The following is a 6185-nucleotide window of genomic DNA, read 5'->3' as shown; positions in this document are numbered from 1 at the left end:
AAATAATTCCAACTTAGGCTTCAAAAAAGCCAAGGTCATCTAAATAAATTTAAAATACAGAGAAAAACACCTGTTATAAATTAAACCATTGCTATTCATGGATTCTGATTCACAGTGACACTATAAGATAGTGTTTACATGCTTCATAGACTTTCCAAGACTGTAAATTTGGGGGGGTGTGAATAATTTTTAATAGGGTGGTTGGTGGTTTTTACAAATATATGGCAAAATCACGCAATGCTGCCTGCATTGGATGCCACTCTGGGCCATAAGTCCACACACTCCTTTGCAACTGGTCCCGTGAGAGCAGAACCTTGCATCTCACCTGTATTGTTTATTATGACCCCTGCATTATCTTCAAAATTAAGAAACACACCATCTTTTCTCCAATAGGACTCTCGCTGTCATATCACCACCGCAGGATGGACCTTCTTTCTGAGCTCGGGTTTGCCTTTCTTGACTGTGGCCATCACCATGTCACCCACACTTGCAGCAGGCAGTCTGTTCAGCTGGCCCTTGAGCCCCTTCACAAAGATGATATATAAATTTTTGGCTCCCGTGTTGTCAGCACTATTGATCACCGCTCTGACCAGAAGACCCAGGGAAATCCGGAACTTTGCACCGGAGGACGCACCACATCCTCGCTTTGACATCTTGAATGCTGGAAAGAGACAGAAAGGAAGTTGGTCGAGAGTGTAAATTTTTATAAGAACATATGGCCTCTTCTCTCTTCCACAGAGTCCCTGGTTGGTTTGAACCACCAAATTTTCTTTTTTGCAGTCCAAAGCTTAGACCACTAAGCAACCCGGGCTCATTGCAGATTAAAGGAGACTAAAAAGACATGACGATGGAATACAATGGCTTGGGATTTTCTTTTTGTTGTGAAGCACACATCTGGAATTGTATCAATGTTGATCTCTTAATTTTATGGAATAATGTATTTCATAAAATGTATACAAATAATGTATTTGTTTTACCAGTGAGGAGTCATCTGGCCATATCGAACTACAAGGAACATGATAAACTCAGTCTACATATAAATTATCAATAAATTGATTAAACCAGACTTCTAGTATCAAAGAAGAGGGAGGAATTCCATAATAGAATGAAAATAATGCTCTTAGTCTTGACATACATAAGCTAGGCAAAGTAATTGTTGTAAAAAACAAACACATGAAAAATTTAAAAAGTTCCCATAAGATTATCGTCAGGCTCTAAGAGGTGATCTCGTGGATAAGGATGAAAACATGTTCTGGATTCTTGTGAATTGAACAAGCACATTACGCTTTGAACCTCTTCAATAACACAGACTTTGAAGACCTGCTGATTTCACCTCCCTCGTCTTCACTTCCCTCTATGTACTCACCTCACATATTGCTTTAATTGCTTTTCCAATTCCCAAGACTGCATTACACCTTTGACTGTCTGCTGTCAGTAACTGATACATCTCAGTTGACATCTGCACTCACATTTTTGTGAAAAAAATGTTAAATCCACTGCCGTGTGTGTCAAGTGTTGCAGAACAGTTGTCCACCCATGATACAATTGTGTGTGGCTTGAGGAAAGAGAAGACAATGTTACATGGTCTCCCACACTCCCAAAAGGATATACTTGGAAATTCTCCCAGGAGGACTAATGGTCAAGGTGAGAACTAATTGTGCTTTCTAATAAAGCACGCCCAACAACAGGATGCAAACTGAAAGATACTTCAAAGTACTTTCATGGGGGAAAAAATACCAAGACATAGCTGAAGAAACATTTCCATTGCCCAGAGTAAAATGCTGTTGGAATTGATTTTGGAAACAGCAAATGAAAGCACAACAGGTGAAATGTAGAGCAAACTCAAGAAGGAAAATTATCCCCAATCAAAAACTATCTTTGGATTTTGTTCAAAGACCTTTCTTACCCTATGGGCATATGTAGAGACAGAGATGGGGGCTCAGAGGTGCCAATGGGCAGTTCATCAAAGCATCATGAGATATCTTTAAATTACAAACATCTCCGATCTTGCCTGCTTCATGGGTAGCTAGGCTTTGGGTTTTATTTACATCTTTTTCTTAGACTTAGGAGGTCTTGGGAAATCTGGCAGCTGTCATAAAATGCCATCTGTCCTGTGAAGACGAGTGCAGAGGTGGCTCTGACCCAGGGGATTTTCCCCAGAAGTCATCAGCCTGCGTTTTCAGTTCCAAAAAGAGCCTGATGAAGTCTTGACAATAGGAAGATGCCCCACAAAGCAAATCCCTGACACTGCACTCGCACGAGGAATGAACGGAAATTTTTGGTGCGGGAGGAAGGTGGTGGCCTTCTCACACCTGTGAAAAGGGATGGGATGAAGTGAGATTGACAAGACTTCAACTCCAACACAACAACTTCAAATCACAAGACATCAACTCCAACAGAGGCCAGAAGGATGAGACATTGGGGTAACAGGAACGTGAGCAGAAGCTTGGATGTCTGAGAGTCTGGATCAACACACAGATTAGACTGTATAGGCTATAACTTTATTCGACTAGCCTGACCCTGACGCTATGTTCCAATGCAAATGCTGGAAGTGTCCTGTCTTTGTTAACGGACAGAGTCACAACTCTCCTCATTAGCTCTTTATAAGAATGTTTTCTAGGTGTCTGAGAGTGAACTGTTTGAGCTTCCCTGTTTTTTATCCAAAGGGCAAAGGGAGCCCCAGGTTGGTGATCCTGTTGGATAGATAGGTTGTGTGTGGATCTGGTATTTAGATTTTGTTGAAGAGCTGTGTGTTCGCCTGGGTAGACTAGAGAAACAAATTCATGGACACACTTATGTGTATAAGGAAGAGATTTATAGACAAGAGCAATTGACCATTGAGAAAACATCCCAGTCAGTCCAGATCAAGTCCATAAGTCCGATATTAGCCCATATGTCTGATGCCAATCTATAAAGTCCTCTTCAGACTCATGCAACACATGCAATGAAGCCAAATGCAGGATGATCACAAGCCAGTGCATACACAGTCTTTGGGTCCAGTGGCGTTGCAAGGATCTCAGTGCTGGCAGGGGTTTCTCTGTGACTTCTCTGGCTTCAGAGGTCTGGTTGCATCCATGTGACTTGTCCAGTTTAGGGCAGTAGGGTGGTCCCATGTGTCTTGTCAGCTGCAATGTCTCCCAGGGAGTGAACAAAGAGAGAGTCTCTCCTGCCTCCACGGAGGAAAATCCCAGAATTCTCAGGAAAAGGCTATGTCCACTCAGAGGCTTCATTGGCTATGATCTGATTGACAAGCTGGACTCCACCCCTTCACGCTTAATCCTCAACTTGACAAACGATGACATATCTACCACAAGCTGCAATTGCACATCCACGTCCCAGCAAACTGACCACAGGCCATGTTGGCTTTTGGGGCATGCTGTTGTGCTGAGTCCAGGCTGGGATGACAGTAGACATGCTGATGAGCACTGAAAACCTACTCTCTGCAGGAGAAGCATCCCCAGACGGAGGAAGAAATGCAGCAGTAGCCTCCTGGTTCCATCTGATGTCTGAGAAGCATATGGGAGATGACTTTAAAAATTGAAACCTCAGCTAGGCAAATACCCAATGTTTGCAGATGAGAAAAACATAGAAATTACTTGCATAGGCTATACCCACACACCACACTGTACCACAAACATGGCACACCACACTCATCATTACACTTCAACACTGTACATACATGCTCAACCTACACACATCACACACAACATACACACCAAGGTCATATCACACACACGCAGACCCCACACAGACATATAGACTACATAAACCACACTCCATACACACCCACTACAGAAGTCATACGCACACCACCCACACATGCCCACCCGGTTTAGAACTCCTCAGTGGAGTCCAGGCAGCTGGCTGGATACACGGGGACTTTCTTCACACATATTCATGCACCAGCATGGATTACCTTTCTGGAAGACATATGCTCACTAGGGGAAGGATTCTTAGCAGTGACTGCAGTTACAGGCCATTAACCCAGTGTCTCAGAGCTCAACATGGAAGGGGCTGCAGTGGGCTCTAGGGTTGGAAGTTTCTCTTTCCCCTGAGAACAAGAACAGTGCCAACCGATCACTTAGTCTCCTTTCTGAGATGCATCTTAACATCTTCGGGTGCCAGCCAGCCTATAGAGAAAATGACAATGAGTCACTGATGACAAATACACATGAGCTTATACTTTCGAACACATCCCAGGTGTGTGCTTTGCTGCTACGGAAATGCTTTCTCATCTCTGTTGTGCCCACCAGCTGGTGAGAGTACATCTCTGAAAATTGTAGGGCTTAGTTCTGCCACAGGAATTCAGGACTCCCTCCTGTTGTTCTATCACACAAGAGCTTGGGGTCCTTTAGAGGCAATACATAAGGGGTAGTTCCCCCAAAACTGGAATTTCCCCAAAAAAATCTATGTATTACTATTTTTTTTACAAAACCAATGTATCACCTTCAAAGTACTCTCCATTACACTTAATACATTCATCAAATCTGCAATTCTATTATGGGAAACATTTTTTCAAAATCATCTGTTTGAATGGCTGACAGCACCTCCCTCATTTGTTCCTTCACCTCTTCTATGTCATCAAATCACTGTTCTTTCATGTCCCTCTTCATTCTCAGAAACAAAATGAAGTCACACAGAGTAAGATAAGGTGAGTAAGATGTGGGGGGCAAGAGAGGCATGCTGTTTTTTTTACCAAACACTTGCACCCTGCATGACCAGGTGCATTGTCATGGTGGCAAAACCTGTCCCCATCCACTACAAATCAGGTCTCACACTGTTACTCAATCTTTTCAGAACCTCTAAATAGAAAGCTTGATTAACAGTCTGACCTGGTGGACTGAACTCCAAATGCACTACAAGTGGACATTTCATTCAGGAAGTTGGTGGATATCCAGAATGAGATTTGACATCAAATCAACCTTTCACCGTTTTTAAAATGAGAAGACACTTGTACACTTGACTTGAGTTTTTCCCATAGTGCTGCCCTTGTAAACTGTGTTTAATATCACAAGTTTCTTTGGCAGGAAACAAGCAGGAAACAAAATTACACAGCCACATGCTCTTCTCTTAAATCAGCCATTGCACACACACAAAAATGAGGTTCCAGTGAAACTGCTTTTATGAAAAATCCACTATGACCAGTGAGAACTTTCCCAGACAAAGCCGCTTGTGCTCCATGCACCACAATTCTGGTTTTGGGGAGGGAATACTCCCACGTATGAAAGGGCTTCAAAAGATTTGTAGAACAATTCTATTATAGTTTAACTCCATTTTTACATGATTTTTTAAATTAAAAGATCATTTTATTGGGGGGGGGCTCTTACAGCTCCTAACAATCCATCATCAATTGTATCTGGCATATCCATGATGGTTTTGAAGTCCCCCCCACCCCACCCCCTGTGTGTGTATGTGTGTGTGTACCCTTGTAGCATAGTCAATTAAATGTTGGCCTGCTTACCACAAGATCAGCGGCAATTCAAACCTACCAGCTGCTTAAGGGGAGAAAACAAGGTTAACTGCTACTGATAAGGTTGCTTAGAGTAGAAATTAACTTGACCACAGTGATATATAGATAGCATTGAGGTAGTTAGTTTATTGTGCCAAACTTACTGATAAACACATGTGGGGTTAACTGAAGAGTGGAGGGATAAATGGCTCAGTGAGCCTCGCCTTTCGAGCTCTCAGGTCTCTTGTTTTGTGATGGTTGGACCAGGGTGCAGCTGCCTTAGCCAGTTCCCTGCTTCAGCTGGCAAGGCTCCCTTCCGTCAAGACATCCCCAAGGAGAAGCTACATGGACCTACCCCGATGCAGCCCTTGGTGTTAGAGCAGCCATGTGGAGACCCCTGCCAGCGCTGAGATGCTTACACATTCACTGATTCGGCTTTTCTCCTGCAATCAGCATCATAGTGGGTGTTTTGTGAGATGGAGGAGGACTTTGTGGATTGGTGTTGGACAGATAGGTTAATGGATTAATGTTGGACTTGTGGACTTAGGCAGCACTGGGTTGGGATGTTTTCTTGATACTCACTTATCCTTTATATAAAACACTCTCTTATATATGAGTTTCTGTGAATTTGTTTCTCTAAAGTACCCAGACTAACACAACCATGAAGTCCATTTTAATTCTGATTCATAGCAAGCAATGCATGTCAAAGTAGAACTATGCCCTCAAAGACTTTAGT

General features: G+C 42.9%; 1 pseudogene; it reads right to left on the bottom strand.

Annotated features, from left to right (window-relative positions):
- Positions 1-230: 230 nt before the first annotated feature.
- On the bottom strand, positions 231-653 carry LOC142452980 (large ribosomal subunit protein uL14 pseudogene; annotated as a pseudogene).
- Positions 654-6185: the final 5532 nt, after the last annotated feature.

Source organism: Tenrec ecaudatus, chromosome 7, assembly GCF_050624435.1.
Source record: "Tenrec ecaudatus isolate mTenEca1 chromosome 7, mTenEca1.hap1, whole genome shotgun sequence".
Classification (NCBI taxonomy): Eukaryota; Metazoa; Chordata; class Mammalia; order Afrosoricida; family Tenrecidae; genus Tenrec; species Tenrec ecaudatus.
Note: the sequence above shows the minus strand (reverse complement) of the source record. Positions and strands in the feature narration are given on the sequence as shown.